Source organism: Protopterus annectens, chromosome 11.part0 (assembly GCF_019279795.1).
Source record: "Protopterus annectens isolate FY-2018-M chromosome 11.part0, PAN1.0, whole genome shotgun sequence".
Classification (NCBI taxonomy): Eukaryota; Metazoa; Chordata; order Ceratodontiformes; family Protopteridae; genus Protopterus; species Protopterus annectens.
Window position 1 is genome coordinate 74,353,512 of NC_056745.1, and position 20,069 is coordinate 74,373,580.

A 20,069-nucleotide genomic window follows, 5' to 3' on the forward strand; every position below is an offset into this window, starting at 1 on the left:
AGCTTAAAAATAATCTTTGAACTGAGGGCTCACAAGAACCGGTTTCACTGGGTGCATGAGAAGTCCAGAAGGCAATAGTTGTTTATAGTTTAGATTAGCCTAGAGCCATACAAACTACATCTTGTTTTAGTAACAAGGTATTTATTTAACACATCTATTCTCTTTATGGGATTCAGAAAACTCATGTACAGTGCATCAATCTGATGAGTTTTTCCAAAGGCAGATTAAATCACATTATATCAGTAAGGGAAATAGAATCTAGGAGCCACCACCACAAGAACATATACTGGAAAAGGAAGAAAATATGGAAATTACCATCAGGATCCATTGAATCCTTTATGAAAATAATGCCTAAACCAGTTGAAGCATGTTAGGAGATGAACTTTCTGTCAAGTGACCAAAGGGCAAGACATGTTTGAAGATCTGAGAATCTGAAAATAGATTTAAGAATGAAGACAGTCTAATGTTGCAATTCATAGGTTCATAGGTGAATACTAGCAACTCCAGAGGCCTTTTTTAAGCCTAGACATGCTTCCCAAATATTTCTGACAATTGTGGTATCTAAGGCTATTTTAAGGGATATATGTAGCCTTGTGGCTGGATAGTCTAGCATTTATATGCTGTCGCCATCGATCAGAGGTGTAGGTGCCAGACCAGGGGAACATTTCTAATTCCCCATCCTTTGGTCCATGTTACACTTGAATTGATTAAGGGAGGAACTCTGCTTCACATGGATGGGAAGCCTGTTCCAGAGAAGGAGTAGTCTCTGAGACATATACCTGTCCCTCTAACATGTCCTGCTTATGTCACAGACAAGGTTTAGTTCCCTCTACTCAGTAATTCTGATGCTATTTGTTTGGTGTATGTGCATCAGGTCTATCAGAGTGGAATCTGAAGATGCCTTGTAGGCCAGGTATGAATCACCTCTCAACAGTCTGTAGGAGATAGGGTAAAGGGATAAGGCTTTGAGTCAGCACATTCAGCCTTGCCTGTAAGTTGTGCAACACAGAATGATTTCCTTACTGTTGTAGACACATGATGTACAAAGGCCAGGATACTGTCTACATACACTCCCAAGTCCATGACTACTGGGTTTTCTCAAGGGGGTTTATTATTAATGTGGTACTTTCCAGACGTAGCCATTTTTCCAAAGGATACTATTATGCATTTCTTGGTGTTGAGTTTTAGACCATGACTCTGGTATCAGTTGTATCAAGCTTTCTTGGACGGTATTTGTGTCATTGGGGAATTCTATGACTGCACCTAGTTGCAGTCATCTGCAAACTTGGTCAGCTATAGACCCTTCATATAGGTCTTGACATCAGAGAAGTAGATGCCAAAAAGCCGATGTCCATGTCTCAGTAATAACAGCATTAGCAGCCTGAATATTTACTCCAGCCGCTGTCCATGTCTCAGTATTGACAGCATTAGCAGCTTGAGTATTTACTCCAGTCGCTGTCCATGTCTCAGTAATAACAACGTTAGCAGGCACTTAGGCTAGTATCAACTGTAGTGCCACACAGATCTCTCAACCTATTAGCACAAGAAATCTGGACAAAATTTGACATAATGGGGGTAGAAGGACCAAAACTAGAGACAGATTTTACATACTGCTCATATAAATTCAGAAAGTTTATAGAATAACAGGATTTGTCTTAGCATTTCATTTTTCTGAAGGATATGAAGTCTGAAACTCAAATGTATGTAATTATTTAGTGGCTTCAGTGTCCAGATCATCCCAGTGTTTGCCAGAAAACCACAGATTTTACAAAGAACAGACCAAAAATATGAGTGAATCTAGACATTCTGTGAAAATCAGGACAGCTGAGAGGTATGACGCTACAGGAGATATGGCTTAACCGTCTGGCACTAATAAAAACAGTTTTCATACATTTATTAGATTTGGTCCTATTTTCGGAAAGGGAATTGTCATCATCCCTATAAAGTTAGGGTGGGGATGGATTTGTCATAATGGATAAGGTCTTTGCCTCATAAACACAAGATACAAGGTTTGATTCTACCTCTGGTTATTGGCTGGGCTTAAAATGACCCTTCAGTTAGCCTGGTATTCAGCTATGAATCCCAAATTTAACTATCATTTTAGTTTATTTTAGCTACTGCATATCTTCCATCTTTGAAGTTAAAATGTAGTAAACACTTATATCATTAATTAAAACTTAAAATATTAGGAATAAGGATAGCTGTTCAGAATGACAGATCCTGGACGCAGCTAACTTAGCAAAACTTAGCAAAAATAAATAAAATCATCTTTCCAAAGAAAAAAAGTAGTCCTGTTAAGGGTTTAAGCAGATTGTTATTCAGTTATTGATTTATTGAGGCTGAAGGCTGGGATACCAGATCAGTGATTCATTGATTTCACCGTCTTTTTTCAGTAATTAAAATTTAAGTACATATCATCTGTGAATATCGAAATATTCCCTCTTTTATTTCATTGATGAGGCTAGTTATTTTATTTCAATGCTTTTGCATGCTGATAATCAGTACAGTTCAGATATGGGAGAATTTCATTGAAAAAAAGGTTACTAAATCTTTATTTAAAAAAAATCAGTGATACAAATGGATAACATTAATTTAAGGGAGTACTATAAAAACAATTTTAAACAATATCAGAGATAATTAAATCATTCAAGACAGCTTTAACATATTTTCAGTGTCAACAATAGGACACTAACATCCATTTATAAAGCTTTGCCTTTCTTTTATTTACCAAAATTATCTGAATTGAGGAAATTACTATCAACGGCCCCTACAGAAAATCATTCAACTCGAGTGGGAAGACCAGAGTATTAACCTTAACATTTTTCTACTACCAGTATCAACAGCATGAAGGCAGTGATCCTTAGACATGAAGTCATCTGGGTAAAACATCTGTATGGATGCCTGGTTGTCTCCTTCCTAAAGGAATAAATATTATACCACCACCTTGGTTACAGACATCATTTCACTGGTGATTAACAAAAGTATCCAAATATATATGGAAAAAAATGACCTGTTTTTAAAAAATGGAAATGTGTAGAGCATCCAAGCCTAGTTTGGGGCACACAAATGTTCAGGCAGGATAGTATGCATTTGTCAAAATCAGGGAAGAGAATTTTTGCAGCAGATATTTTGCAATATTTGACAAAAACTAGGCAGGATTTTTGCCAGGTTGAAAATTTAACAGTTCATAGATAGCAACATTTGATGCATCTCTGACGGTTGTAATGCAAGGAGCATTAATAATAAAGTTTTTTATTGGAACATTTGCTGTGTTCCCACAAGATTTATATTGTTATTGTTTGCAAAACATGGTTAAAGAACAATGACTGGAAACCAGTTCTCTCAGGATATAAATGTTTTTACTGTAACAGACACTCTAACAAAAAATCAGGTGGAGGTATTATGATAGGGATTAAAGATAATTACGAGACCTGTGATTATCACATTTTCAATGATAACACCAATACTATAGACTGTAACTGATAATAAAGACAACCAAGGAACATATAACATTTGGTGGAGTGTACAGACCACCAAAGTCAAGTGCAGATGCCCTAGAGGAATTCATACATTTCTTACATGAAACACAGGAGGGAAGAATAATATTAGCTTGGGACTTAAATTTACCAGAAACAGACAGGAATAATATTGATTTAATAATGTTAATAAGGAAATTATTCACAGCGCATATTCAGGAACAACAATTGCTTTAGATTGTAAAAAAAATGTACCAGGGACAGAACATACTACATATTGTTTTTGTTCCTAAAGAAATTACTGTTACTTCAAGTCAAGTTTTACCACCATTGATGTGTAGTGAACATGGGGTTATAAAGGTTAATTTGTTGTCAGAAAATCCTGCCAAACTGAAATATAAACCAATGCACAGAAGGTTTATTACAGATTATATTGAAGCAAAACAGTCACTGTGTAAATCTAACTGGAGTGAGGTGTTCAGTGGAAAACCTGCAGCTGGAACATGGAATGTTTTGAAACAGAAATTGTTTGAGTGCAAGAAATCAAAAAAATGTTTAACTTCGGGATCTAGGCATACAACATCGGGGGATATATTTCCATAAGAACAAGATATCTGATTAAGGTGAGAGACAAAAAATATAAGAAATGGAAGAGAGGTCGAACTACAACTTTGAAAACTGAAACAAACAAGCTGGACAAACATATTAAGCATAGTGTGAGACAAGATCAAGAAAAATTTAAAGAAAAATTATATAAAGGTATTGAGCATAATAGGAAACCTTTTTATAGATACATAAGATGTGGAAGGAGTGAATACACACAAATTGATAAACTGTGTGCAGATTCTAAAATTTATTCTCAGACACAACAGATACTAGTTTAGATATTTTTAAGAACAGCCTGGACACTTATTATGGGAACAAATGTTTTGGCATATTGTCAAGCTAGAAGGGCATTAATGCCCATGCTTTAAATATTTGCATGTATGTAAATATATAGCTAAGTCACGTCACAAAAGAAACAAACATGGATATTATAAAGGGTGATGAGCAGGGCACCAACCTTTCTCAGTACTGCTGTAACTCCCATTATGTAGAGATGTTGTAGTCTTTAGAGATTGTACGTGGTCCAAAGACTAGATTATTGGCTAATCTCTGGGCCCACTGTTAAGACATAGTGGTAAGCTTAAAAATAATCTTTGAACTGAGGGCTCACAAGAACCGGTTTCACTGGGTGCATGAGAAAGTCCAGAAAGCAATAGTTGTTTATAGTTTAGATTAGCCTACAGACATACAAACTACATCTTGTTTTATTAACAAGGTATTTATTTAACACATCTATTCTCCTTATGGGATTCAGAAAACTCATGTACAGTGCATCAATCTGATGAGTTTTTCCAAAGGCAGATTAAATCACATTATATCAGTAAGGGAAATAGAATCTAGGAGCCACCACCGCAAGAACATATACTGGAAAAAAAAGAAAACATGGAAATTACCGTCAGGATCCATTGAATCCTTTATGAAAATAATGCCTAAACCAGTTGAAGCATGTTAGGAGATGAACTTTCTGTCAAGTGACCAAAGGGCAAGACATGTTTGAAGATCTGAGAATCTGAAAATAGATTTACAGAATGAAGACAGTCTAATGTTTCAATTCATAGGTTCATAGGTGAATACTAGCAACTCCAGAGGACTTTTTTAAGCCTAGACATGCTTCCCAAATGTATCTGACAATTGTGGTATCTAAGGCTATTTTAAGGGGTATACGTAGCTTTGTGGCTGGGTAGTCTAGCATTTACAGGCTGTCGCCATCGATCAGAGGTGTAGGTGCCAAACCAGGGGAGCATTTCTAATTCCCCATCCCCTGGTCCATGTTACACTTGAATTGGGTTAGGGAGGAACTCTGCTTCACATGGATGGGAAGCCTGCTGCAGAGAAGGAGTAGTCTCTGAGACATATACCTGTCCCTCTAACATGTCCTGCTTATGTCACAGACAAGGTTTAGTTCCCTTGAGTCAGTAATTCTGAAGCGATTTGTTTGGTGTATGTGCATCAGGTTCATCAGAGTGGAATCTGAGGATGCCTTGTAGGCCAGGTATGAATCACCTCTCAGCAGTCTGTAGGAGATAGGGTACAGGGATAAGGCTTTGAGGCAGCCCACTCAACCTTGCCTGTAAGTTGTGCAACACAGAATGATTTCCTTACTGTCGTAGACACATGATGGACAAAGGCCAGGTTACTGTTTACATACACTCCCAAGTCCATGACTACTGGGTCTTCTCAAGGGGGTGCATTATCAATGTGGTACTCTCCAGAGGTAGCCATTTTCCCAAAGGATACTATTATGCATTTCTTAGTGTTGCGTTTTAGACCATGACTCTGGTACCAGTTGTATCAAGCTTTCTTGGAGGTATTTGTGTCATTGAGGAATTCTATGTCTGCACCTAGTTGCAGTCATCTGCAAACTTGGTCAGCTATAGACCCTTCATATAGGTCTTGACTTCAGAGAAGTCGATGCCAAAAAGGAGCAGACCTAGCACATAACTATGAGGGACTCGCTACTGATGGTCTCTTTGTGGAGGTAGACTCCCCTATACTAACTTCTTGGGTCCTATCTGTGAGTCAACTGGTTATCCAGTGTATGTCATATGAGTTTATATCTAATTTCTCAAGTTTGTCTACAATGCCTGAGTAGGAAGTGTGCCAAATTCACTGGCTAGGTCAAGGTAGGCAGAATGCACCATTTTGCTTTCATCCCTTGCTTTGTTGACCTTCCCAGATAAGTACACCAAGCTGAGTAGGCATGATGTGACCTTGACAAATCCATACTGGGTTGAGTCCAGTGTCTGAAGGTTTCCTGTGTTGTTGTTTATCATATCCATAATAATTATTTCCATGTCCTTGCATATGAGACTAGTCAGACTTATGGGTGTGTAATTACCGGGGTCTTTAGAGGGCCAACTCTTGTACAGAGAGATGACAGTTGTAGCCCTCCATTAACTTGACATCAAGCCTGTCTGGAGGCTACAGCTAATTAGTGATTCTAGTCATCCTGATGGATCATATTTCATGCTATTAAGGAGGCATCGGGGGATATTACCAGGGCCCATCAATGCTGAGTTTTGGTATTGAGGGCCTGCTCCCTAGTGATAATTGGGTGAGTTATATTTGAGCTTATCTCCTGTGGGGTATCTAGGAGAAGAGGGGAAGGAGTGAAACTAGAACTAAATTTGTCAGCCAGTAGATTTCTTATATCTTTTGGCTGACTAAAGGTGTCTCCATTAACAGTTGCACGTTGTTGTCTACTGCCTTTGAGATTGTGGACATAGCTGAAGAAAACTTTGTGGTTGTCCTTGGCCTGGCAGGCTATTTTTACCTCAAATTTGGCTTTGGCTCTTCTAGACTTAACTAGCTCTCTAAGATTCTTGTTTAAATTGATGAGAGAGTTTTTATCTTGCTGCCTAATTTTTGCCATAATTAACTTCCTATTGTTATACAACTTGTCAAGATTAGGAGTCCACAGGGAAGGCTTATTTTTGAGTTTATCTTGTGCTTATTTAGGGTAGGGATAGCTGTCACTATGCAGCTATTTATATGATTGTATAGCCTGATTATAGATAGGCCTTACACCAAAGTAAGTTGCTCACACTGAGGGCAAGTCTTTCGGAATCAGAGCAGACTTCTATTGAAAGCAATGCTTTTGGAATCTGGTCCAATATGTAACATCGGTAAGGATGGGAAGGTTAATATCTGGGTCTATATTATTACCTCAAATGTCCAGAACAGCGAATATAACTCCATCGACACAAATGTCAATCTACACATTCAGCAAACTACCAAACCAATAGAAAATAAAGACATTGAACGTGTTTGTTGTCCAGCAGCGTGATCATTGGGATGAAGAAATATACCCTTTTCCCCACTGTAGTGCGGTCTCAGAGTTGATATATTTAAGTAGGGGGGGCACAGCCCCCCCCCCCCACACATGGGGGAGTGCAGGGGGGCTTACCGCCCTGCAAAAACTGTGTTAATATAGTTTTATTTAGCTGGGTTTCACTTACCTGAATGGCACTTTTGATGATGTAATGCGTTTGATGTGTTCATTTTCGATGGTTTGGTAGTTCGCTGAATGTGTAGATTGACGTTTATGTGTCGATGGAGTTGTATTTGGTATTTTGGACGTTCGAGGTAATAATATAAACTCAATATCTGTGGATGTTAGGTGGAGAGAACATGTTTATAGAATTATAGCAGTGTATGCATACATAACTAACAAGGAAAGAGAGATTTCGCATCATCAGATATTAGATCATGTGGCACACCTCTCATCCTCGTAGCGTAAGAAATCTGGACAAAGGCAAAAAAATGAGAGGATAAAGTCCCAAAAATAGTGACAGATATTAAACATTGCTTTTGAAAAGCTCTTATAATAATAGGTTGTGCACTGACATGCATTTTTTGAAGGATATGATGTCTGAAACTCAAATGTCTGTCATTATTTAGTGACCTCAGTCATCAGTGATTTTCTAGGAAATCAAAAATTTTATGACAAACAAACCCAAAATATAAGGCAAAAATCTGGACATTCTGTGAAAATTAGAACAGTTGATAGGTATACTATGAGGTAGTTAACATGAAAATTATAATTGCAGTGGACTTATTAGAATTTAAGGGGAGGTGTAAGAAGAAAGGCAAACATGTAAAAAATACAAGAAGTGATAAAATATGGTACATTAGCTGTGTCGAATAAGTCTGCAGAGTTAGAGAAGGGGATACTAGGATCTGAATTTTATTATTTTGTATTATTGAAAGGCTTGGAGGTAGCAGATGATAATACAGTTGTGATGTTTTTTCAGACCATTTAGCAGTATGGATGGAGGTGATGGAAGAAAGGGAATATATTAAAACAAGAAGGGGAATAAAAAGAATAAATGAGAAATTATGGGGTGAAATTGAAGAGTGGGACATATTGCAGTTATGAAAGGATTACATAACTACGAAGGACTTCTATAAAAACTGGTCTGAGTGATGGATTGAAGTTTAAAAAAGAAAAAAAAAGGTGTTTTTTTCAGTGGCAAGATGGTGTAAGCAAGGAAGAGACAGTGAAGTAGGGTAAAATTTATAGAAATGTATTACAGAATTTAGACAATTATGCAGGAGTGTATTATGATATTAAAAAAATATATAAAAGAAACCAGTAAAAAAATAAGGGATTAGTATTTATGCAGAGGTATCATTTACAATGGTGAAATGAAGAGCGATCTCATATTTGGGTAAAATAGAAAGGGGGATATTAGTATAATGAAAGAAATGAAAAGTATGAAAGAATAGGTTAATTAAAAGAACACGAGCAAATTATGAGTATTGTAGAACAACATGTGGAAAATACGTATCAGAGTATCAGGATGAGAAATAAGAGAGAACAGAAAGTAAAGAAAGTTCCAGAATGAGTTAAGGAAGAATTAAAAAATACTATTAGTGAATTGGATGAAGTACTTACGAATGTAAATGTCAGTTCAGTATCAGGCCCAGATGGTGTAGGGTATGGGATGTGCAAGTAATTCATGGACTGGCAAAGAGGGCATTTTGTAAATCTACTGAATGCATGGTTGAGTAATCCGCGGTGGTGCAGCGGTAGCGTTGTTGCTTCACAGCAAGAGGTTCTCCCGTTTGATTCTCAGCTGGAGTGCGGGGAGTGCCTTCTGTGTGGAGTCTGCATGTCCTCCCCGCGGTTGGATGGGCGTTCAAAAGACATGCGTAAATGGGTGTGCCTTTGTTGAAGGTTGGACGTTGAGCTGGTACATCGGCATTCATGAAAAATCCACTGCCAATCATTAGCGGACCAGAGTTCCACTGTGGCGACCCCTAACCGGGAAAAGCCAAAAGACACAACAACAACTGGTGATGAATGTGATAATGAGTGAAGTAGCTAATAAAATGAAAGATACAAAGATGTGATGCAAACGGAGATGGTACTACTGGTAGTTCTGACATTTGTAGTGATACCGTTGTAGTTACTAAGAACACAATATGGATGAGGGAAGTGTTGGTCTGTATGAAGGGATATTTAAAGGAAATGGGAATAACCTTGAATAAAGATAATAATAGGGCTTTGGGTGACATGGTAAAAATTGGGGAGTGTATTTTTTAAATGAATGAAGTATCTTTGCTAAGAAGAAATTTCAGAAACCTTATGTAGTTATGATTTAATGGGAAGGACTGATTCAAGAAATGTATCTTCTATGGAGGGCATATAAGATTAGCATTCAGTGAAAAATGGTTCTTTGGTGAATTTTATATTAATGGGGAAAAGCATATGTGTTAAATGTTTATATGATCCCGGCAAAATATGAAAAGGAAATTGCATAACTGGTGTTTTCTTTCATATGGGGTTCAACGTTAAACCCAGTGAAAAGAGGTGTGTTGTATATGAGTGAAGAAAGGGAACAGCGGTTACCTCAAATACAAGAGTGGGACCCTGCCTGATGATGTAAGTGATCACCTCCTTACCTATTTAATCAGGCAAAAAGCTGATATCCACAACCAGTCCATTTTTAAAACAATAAAGAACAATAACAATTTCAACTGCACACATTTCCAAAATGAACTCATATTTTGTAATTGGTCAGTTCTGAAACAATTACCACTTGAAGAAGCAGTAAATTACTTTAATACCAAATTCCTATCCGTCCATGACACCCATGCACCAGCACAGACTATTAGAACCAAAACAAAAGTTGCTCTTTGGCTCGCAAAAGAAACTAGACATAAAATGCTACTTAGAAATAGGGCTTGGGCCACTTCAAGGACCACAAAAAATCCCATAGATCAACTTAGATACAGACAGCTAAGAAATGAAACAAAAAAATCCACCACATTAGACAAGAAAAACTATTACTGTCATCTACAAGAAAAACACCAAAACAAGCCACAAAAGTTTTGGATAGGTATAAACAAACACCTTAGTCCAGGACAGTCCTCCACTCATACCTCCTTGGATTCTAACCAAAAACCACCAGCAGAAATTGCCAATACCTTTATCAGCTTCTTTACAACAACCATCCAAAATCTAACTAATCAATTATCCCCTGGATGCTCATATTCTCCAGCCACTACACCCTGCTCCCAACTCCCCTTTAACTTCAAGCCAGTTTGCACATCTTTGGTTTGAAAATTACTTTAAAAACTAAAGCCTACCACCCTGTCGGCTGATCTCCTCCCTGTAGAATATCTACAAAAAGCTGCAGATGCCATAGCATACCCCATTACTATCCTGATTAACAGAACTACAACTGAAGCATCCATTCCCTTCATCTGGAAGATATCCCATGTCATCCCACTCCATAACGCAGGCAGCTCTACTGAAATTTCAAACTATAGACCCATAGCTATTCCGTCACCCTTGGCTAAAATTATGGCAAAATGCATCCACAATCAACTCCTGAACTATCGTATCCATAATAATCTTCTAGCCAACACCCAACATGGCTTTAGACCATTCCATAGTACAACCTCAGCCCTCCTCTCCTTCTCTAGAGTCATTAACCAACACCGAAACAATAATAAACTTTCCTCTGCTATCTTTCTCAATCTTTCAAAAGCCTTTTATATGGTAAACCACCAAACACTCATAAACACTTTGAAATCCATCTCACTAAAGGACCAGGCCATCCAATGGTTTCAATCATATCTCAGTAGTAGACAACAGGCTGACCTATGGCAGAACAAACTATCCACCCTTTTACCCATCACCCTCGGAGTACCCCAAAGCTCCATACTAGGTCCGCTATTATTTTCCATTTTTATCAATGATTTGTATAAGGTCATCCCAAATGCAACATGCATTCAATATGCGGATGACTCCACTTTAGTATGTTCCGACACTTCACCTACAGAGTTGCAGATTCTATCCCAAAATACTTCTCATGTTAAATCCTAATAAAACCAAACTACTGCTTTTCTCTCTCACTCACAGGTCTGTCCCTATGACCTTTACATTAAAATCCAGCAACGGCACCATTATTTCCCCAGATTTCTCAACCAAACTGTTAAGATTATAATAGATAATAACCTTAAGTTTGATCTGCATATCAGTAAAACTATTAAAATAGTTAATAAAAAACTTGGCTCACTATATAGGATCAAGCCCTTCCTAACGCCATTAGCCAGAACTGTAATTGCTCGTACACATCTACTCTCTACCCTCCTCTATGCTTCCCCTCTATTTACAAACCTCAGCAAAACTGACCTTAATAAACTTTCTAGCAGCTGCAATCACATTGCTAGATTTGCTACCGATGCAGCCTACAGAACTCATCACTGTCATAACCTAAATCTACTAGGATGACTTGAACTGCCTAACCTACTTCAAGTTAACCAACTAATAGCTGAACACAAGATCCTGTACCAACCAGGTAATACACCCATACTTAAAAACCTCATCACCCCTAGTTCAAACTCTCAAATCCAACAACACAGATGGTAAATCTATGTTTGTTAACTCTGTTGGCAAAACTTGGAATTCTCTTCCTGCTAATCTTACATCTAAACTATAGGGAAGTAAATATTGTGAGAAGAAATAGCCAGGGAATTGTTATGGCTAGGCTTGTATAGACCCTAGGGTTGATAGCTGAGTATGAACCTATGAACCTACCCCAATTCAAGAAAAGTGTGACTCAACGATGGCTATATCCTTGTCCTAATCCAGACTAACTCTAACCATCACTGGTGTGCACATGGAGGACTTCTGCCTACACTTTATTGTTTCTTAACTTATAAATCCTATGATCTCCTTGGATCTACTACCAGGTTAGCCTACTAGGCATTCAATACCCTATCATTCTTAAAAACACTGTCTAGAATTTTCCATCTGAGTAAAAATGTAATAATTTGTTTGTGTATCTGTTTTTGTGTTTGTTTACATCTGTGTAAAAATCCTTTTATTTGTGTTTTATTTTGTGTTTTAAACTGTAAAAATGTAACAGTTTGTTGAATGTCTTTTTGGAGATTTTCTCCCCGGGCCTCCACTGAAAATGGACATTATCCAGTTGGACTATCTCGGTAAACAAATGTAAAATAAATAAATAAATAAAACAAGTTGGTTATTCTGCTTCCTTAAACGTGTTTAGGTATTAGAGCAGGTAAAAGAAGAGAATAATTAATTTAATAGTGAGAATGTTTAAATATAACTACAAAAGCAATGTGTCAGATGATAAAAATAAGAGAAAGTCAAAAAGAATACGTGAATGAAAAAATTAAAAATTATTGAGAAAAAATACTAACATCGAAAATAAAATTTGATGACATAGAGAAAGATAAAAGAATGTAGAATAATAATGCGACGAGACATTATTATTATGCAAATCCATGGGAAATTTTACCATAAGAAGTCATTAAAGCCATTGAAGTAAGATAGTACAGTGTCAGGATTTCCTGTAGAGACTGATAATAAATAAGTTAGCATTAAAAGAGAATATGCCATATAAAAGAACATTGAACGAGTGTGTTTATTTGTGGGGAGGGAAATACAGCGGAACCTGTTTATTTGAAATGTAAAAGAGTGCTGAAACTCTAGAAAAAGTTGTAAGAAGGACACTTTTTGAAAATATTAATGACATAAACACTGCAGGTATGAATATGATTATGCATGGATGTTACAGGAATAAGAAGAAAGAATATGTGAGAAGGGAAGATAAGAATTTATTGTATGGGCTAGTTGGAATGAAAGATTGAATGGCATTTGATTAATGGGAAATGGATTTTGGCAGACAATATTGCAAAAAATGAGATCATGGCTGTGGAAGGAGTTGGGGTCACGCATGGAAGAATAATAAGAATCTTATAATAAGAAAAACGATAAATAGTAAGAAATAGAAATGTGTACATATGTGCCTATACATATGTACATTTTGTAAATATGTAAATAATCGTTTTATACTGTGTTAAATAAAGGGACCCTACACTTTCCTATGGTGCTGTGGCATCTTTGAAATCCACCTGAGTTATCACAAACTCAAGCAGATTGATTGATTGCTTGAGTGATTTAACTGGTTTATTGATTTGTTAAATGTCTCATCTGAAGAACAATACACTCATTAGTGAAGCAATCGACCTACCTAGTATGGGAATAGAATCCATGGCCTTCTGCACCAAATGTGAGTGTGCTACCTGTTGCAGCACTGACATTACCTTAGAATAGTTTGTAAAAGTTTATGGGTTAGCTGGGGTCCTGGATCTTTTTTTTTTTTTTTTTTTCAAAAGACACATCTTTATGCTCCAATCTGACCAGACAGGACATTATGAGGGAGTGCAGCATTCTCCCATGTTTGTAAGGACCAGGTCCAGGATGTGAGAGCCCCTAGTGGGTGTATGGATTAGCTGCTCCAGGTTGTTTGCATTTACGAAGTCCAGGAATCTCTGGGCCTGCAAATTTGGGATTGTGTATGATCCTGGTTTGTACTTGGTCAGTTAAAGTTAGCCATGAACATGGTGTTGAGTTGAATGCTGAGTGTCTGCAGTACATAAGCATGTGTTATAGGTTTCCCAGGTGACAGATGGGGACCTACAGCTTGCAAGGCTATGGTACAGGACTCTTGGAAATAGAGAAACTCAAGCACATCATTCAGTCGTGAGGTGTGATTATCTTTCTGATACAGATGTGCAGACTCCTTTCTGATTTATAATCTAGCTGACTCAAAACTGATGGCAGTCTGTGCCCTTCAGAATGGAGTTAACTTTCAGATCTAAGTTGTTTCATCGTTGGCCTTTGCTCTTGTTTAGAGGAATTAGAGCTTGATGGGGGCATAGTTATCACCAGCTTTTGAACACCCTTCAAGCACCATGAAAAAAAGCAAGCTAAAATTAAGGGACTAATATGCCTAAACCCTTGAATAGAAAAAGGTTATTATATCAGAAGGGTTTACTCACTACAACTTTCATATCACGTGTCAAAATCCTTCAGAAGTCTGAATGGAGAGATGACAACATCAGCCAGCAAAGGAGAGTAGTGTTGCTGGAACTGAATTCACCCTCAAGATTTGGTAAGTACCTTCATGAGGTGGCCTCTGTTTTAACAAAATCTCACCAAGATGACACTGATATATAGACTGCATTTTATATACCATATGTCATGAACAGAAGTAGGTTAAAAAATAAAAAAGACAACTTGCTACACAAGATCCAGGATAAAAAAGTGTAAAATCCTGATAAGCACACTGGTGCCAGGACTGAAAAAAAATGTGTAGAATCCTCAGGACTCAGAAACATCCCTGCAATGAGGTTAGGACAAGGTCAAGAGGAGGATCCCCCCGGTTGTAGAAGGAAGTAATAGTCCACAAAAACATAAAAACTAACAGGCCAAAAAAAGAGCCATAAAGATGATAGAGTGGACTACTGAGGATAACAAAGAAATTACATATTGTTACTAATATGCAGGAAGCCCAGAATTTACAGATAGAAGATATTTAGAAAGATTAGGAGAGAAATTAGAGGAAATAAAAATATTTGCACAAGGAAAAATTGCCAAAACCTTCAAATATAAATGTGTGTTCATTAAAACAACAGATCCATGAAAAACATTATATAGACCAAATAAACATTGGTCTATTTGGAAAAAGAAACAACTGAGGAAATGCAAAAATATTAAGAACAAAACCTAGAGATTTTTGAAAGGTGTAAAAAACAAGCATGGACATAGGAAAGAAAGAGAAATTTGATATGGTGCAATATGTATGCAAAGGAGAAAGCGTAACTAATAAATACAAAAAAAGCAGCTCCAAAGATACTTGAAGAGAAATACAGGCAAAGGCACCCAGATATGGAAAACTCTAAAATACAAAAAGTAAGATTACAAAGGAGGAGTATAGAAAAGAAGATTAGTAAAGTAGAAGTTAAACAAATAAAAGCCGAACCTACGGAATACCTGTGAAATGAAGGATTTATTCTAGAAAGTGTAGCACAGGTTATGCCACAGCATGATGGCACAATGAGTCCCCAAAGTAAGGAGAAACAGGTGGAGCAGGAGACATCTAAAGAAGAAGAAGAAATATGGACTTGGGAAAGGAAATAAGATTTAATATGGTGCAATATTTATGCAAAGGGGAAAGCAAAACTAATCAATACCAAAAGCAGAACCAAAGATATTTGAAGAGAAATACAGGCAAAAAGTATCTGGATATGGAAAATTTCAGAATAAAAAAAGAAAACAAACAGGGAAAATAGTAAAGAGGATTAGTAATGGGGACGTTAAAGAAATAGAAACTGAAGTTATGGATTACCTGCAAAGTGAAGGATTTAGTGCAGAAAATCCAATTCTGGTAACGTCACAGCATGATGGAACGATGAGTTCCCAAATTAAGGAGAAACAGGTGGAACAAGAAGCATCTGATCAGCAGCCCCATGAAGATACTCTGGAGCCTTCAGTAGGAAACCAGTACAAAAGTTCAGTTGGAGCTGCATAGCAAGGGAAGAAGTATGAAACAGTGCTTACTCTGACACAGTCAATGTTGCAGAGTGATAGGTCAGTGATTCGGTCTATATTAAATTCTCAAAAGCCGACAATGTCGAATCTGACATTGTCAACACGAGAATAGTGAAACTGCAGAACATCGAACAAGTAAACGGAAATGTCCATAAGGGGAGATTTCTGTTTACTTCAATGTAGTGCAGTCTCAGAGGTGGTATATTAAGTAGCGGGGGGTGTGGGGGGCGCAGTGGGACTTGCACCCCTGCCTACATCGTTTAGTTTGGTTTGTTGTTGTTTTTATTTTTTTTTTTCTGAACATTCGATGTTTTAGCAGTTTGATCACTAACGGTCGACCTTTAGTGATTCGAACTGTTAAATATTCAATGTTCTAATATAGACCCCAGTGAGTTCCCATATGAAAGAGCAATGAATGATGCAGGATACAGCTGAAGAGAATATGTCACAGGAAGATGTTCTGGAACTTTCTGTACAATGCCTGCAGGAAAGAGAGAACAAAGAATGTACCCTCAGTTTAGAAGAAATTGATCTATGGAAAGAGCTGCTTGATTTAATAGAGATGGACAGACATATTAAGATCAATGAAAGAAACAGGAAGTGAATAAAACCCAAAGTGTTATAAGTCTGACAAAATAAAGGCACACATTAATCAGGAGGATTAATAGAAATTCATGTGATGGAATTAAATAGGATATATTAGTGCACAGCTAAATGAATAACGGATAAAGTCTTACCACAAAAACCCAGGGCAATAAGAGAAAGGAAAGAAAGAAGTGCCATTGTTATGAGAGTATGGAAAGGGGAACAGATCAACAAAATACGTAGAAAGATAGATATGAAAAAAGCAATGTGCAGTATCAGAACAGACCAGGTTCTAGTATATACTATTGCAAATTATAAGGTAAAGATATCAGCGCAGGCAGAAACACGTAGAAGATATGCAGATTAATAAATAAGAAGCAATTCACTGATGACCCAAAAAACGTTTTATACAGAAGTAAGAAGCAAAGCAAAAAGTATAGAAACACCTCCAAAAACAGAAGAAATAGACACATTTCAGAGAAATACCTATGAAGACCCTGTGGGACATAACAAAGATGCTGAATAGATAGAAGAAGTAAAAGAAACAGCAAAATGTTCAACTGTACAGGATATGAAATGGGACAAAGTAATGGCCAGAGAAATTGAAACAAAATAAAGAAAAGCTCCAAAATGGAAAACCCCAAGCCCAGACACAGTACGTAACTGCTGGCTAAAAGTATTGACATCTTTACATGAAAATCTTGCCATCAGTAAGAGCTATTTATATGAGCATCCTGAACAGACACCGACCTGGTTAACAACAGGAAAAATGATCCTCATCCTTAAGAGTAAACCTAAAAGCTATTCTAAAAACTATAGACCAATAACTCATCTTGTGATAAAGTTTAAACTATATATTGGAATTGATACCGACAGAGTTTATAATCATTTAAAAGAAAATTCAATCATGACTGAAAAGGGTAACAAAAGAAAGTCATGTGGAACAAAGGATTATTTGTTGTTAAATAAAGTTATAATGGAGAATTGTAAAAAGGGGAATAATCTAAGCATGGCATGGATAGATTACAAAAGTGCCCTAACAGCATCCAACATTCATGGATAAATGAGTGCTTACAGATCCATAAGATACATCCTACATTGATTAATTACATTACAGTGACCATGGAACATTGGCAAACCACTTTGTAGCTAAGACATGATAAAGGACAAATTATTATCCCAGGGATACAAATTCAAAGGGGGATATTCTAGGGTGACTCTGTCATCACTTCTCTGTTTTCTTGCCCTTAACCCATTAAGCTGTCTACTTAACAGATTAGGTCATGGTTACAATTTAGCTCCCAAAAAACAACAAAGTGGAAAGACATTTCATCTTCTTTTTGTGGATGATTTAAAACTGTATAGTTCATCAGATGAGGAGCTGAAAGCACAACTTCAAGTGATGAAAACTTTCTCAGATGATATATGAATGTAATTTGGTCTTGATAAATGTGCAAAAGCAACCTTTAAAGCAGGAAAGCTGCAGCACAAGGAAAATATCAGTTTGGGACAGGAATGTGATAAAAAATAAACAGAAAATGCATGGCTATAAATATAATAAGAACGTAAAACACAAATTTTCATGTTCAAAAACACTTCATCAGGTTTAAAATATGTCCCAGTCACAGAAATCTTTAAATAACAATTAATTAACCAATCATTGATGTAATCCATGTAGCTTCAAAACTGATTTTAAAGAACAAGACGGATTTAAGCCTGGCTCATTCAATGCATTTAAATCCAATATCCATCATTTTCACAATGCTCACTTTTACTAACAGTATCACCTCTCCATACATAGTGATGACAATCTGTAGCACACTAAATTTAAACATATCTGCATCTCCTTTCTGTAAAACATGTTTAGCTAAAGCATTTGTGGAGATGTCTTTCTTAACTTATTACATCTGAATGAAACCTCCAGGTGCATCTGCATATACCCCCTGCAAAAACATAAAAAAGGTGGATTTTTGTGGCTTTTTTTTTTTTTATGTTTGAATTTTTAGAAACTCGATCATATGGTCTCTTTGATATTTTTTTTCGAGCTTTTGAAAGGACGATCATCTGACATAAACATCAGCTCAAACATGGAAATGTTCCAATTTGCATTCCCATATTAAATACATTTGACCTATTCAGTATATTCCTATAGCATGTCTTTCTTCTAAGATTCAATTTATTTTTTAATTTTAAAAACAACTTTAAGTATCAGTCCAATTATTTTCTTCACTTCTTGCAATGCCAATATAATCAGCCAATTTTCTTTCAAAATGTCAGTAATTAACATCAAATTATTATTAAAAGTCATAATGTAGTTATATATACGTATCTACTATAAAAGTATTTAATTCAACTGAATCCATAGTGTCCCCTCCTATTTTAAAAAATGGACACATGGTATTGCTGTGTAAAAATTTGACCTCATCGATAGCAGATTCTGTCTCATCAAATCTATATCATCGTGCTGAAAAAATCTTCACACATAATAGATGTTTCATAAGTAAAAACATTGTCATCCATAGTAAGTCTAGATAAATGACAAAACTGTCCTTTTAATATATTTCTATAGACATAATTGGGGTGTATACTTGTTTGATGAAAATAACTATTCTTTTTAACTTGCTTCCTATAAATTTTAGTTTTTAGTAATCCACAAGTATCCTTATAAATATTGATATCTAAAAAACGAATAATATTCTCAGAAGATGCGACTTCAAATTCAAGGAATGATGCATTTTTTTAAGATTGGAGATAAAAACCTCCAAATCACTTACACTCAATCCCCATATCAGAAAAATGTCACCCACAAAATAAGCACAGAATAAAATCTTATTACGGTATGTAACATTATTGAAAATAAATCGGCTCTCTCATTTATACATTAGTAAATTGGCATAAGTGTTAGCCTGCATACCCATGGCTACATTGATTTGCTGGAGATGTACTTGATTATTAAAACAAAACAGATTATTTTCAAGCACTAATTCCAGTAATGTGCAAATAGTGTTAATAAAATAATTCATATTAGTGGATGACCTACCTAACAAACACCTAATGGAATCTACCCCATCATCATTACGTATAGAAGTAAATAACGATTTTACATCAAGTGTAGCCGTAAAATAAGAACGGTTTTCATTATAATAATTCCATCTAGTCAACTTCCTTAAAAGATCACCTGAATCAATCACAATATGTTCAATGCGTAAGGTTTCAATACATTCTTTAAATAACTAGAGATAGGTTTGGTCAACCATCAGTGTCCAGAAACTATAGAATGCATAGATACTTTTAATAGTTAGTTATGTATTTTTGGCAGACCATACATCATAGGTTTAATCGGTTTTAAAACAGAAAAATACTCATACAAATCTGGAGCAAGATGAAAATCCAAGAACAAATCATAAATTGCACTCAACCTTAGAAATAACATCTACGTCATTTTCATTAAGGAGTTTGTAGGTATGAACATCAGCCAATGTCTCATACATAGAATTGTTATAATGAACTTCATCTAAAACCACAAT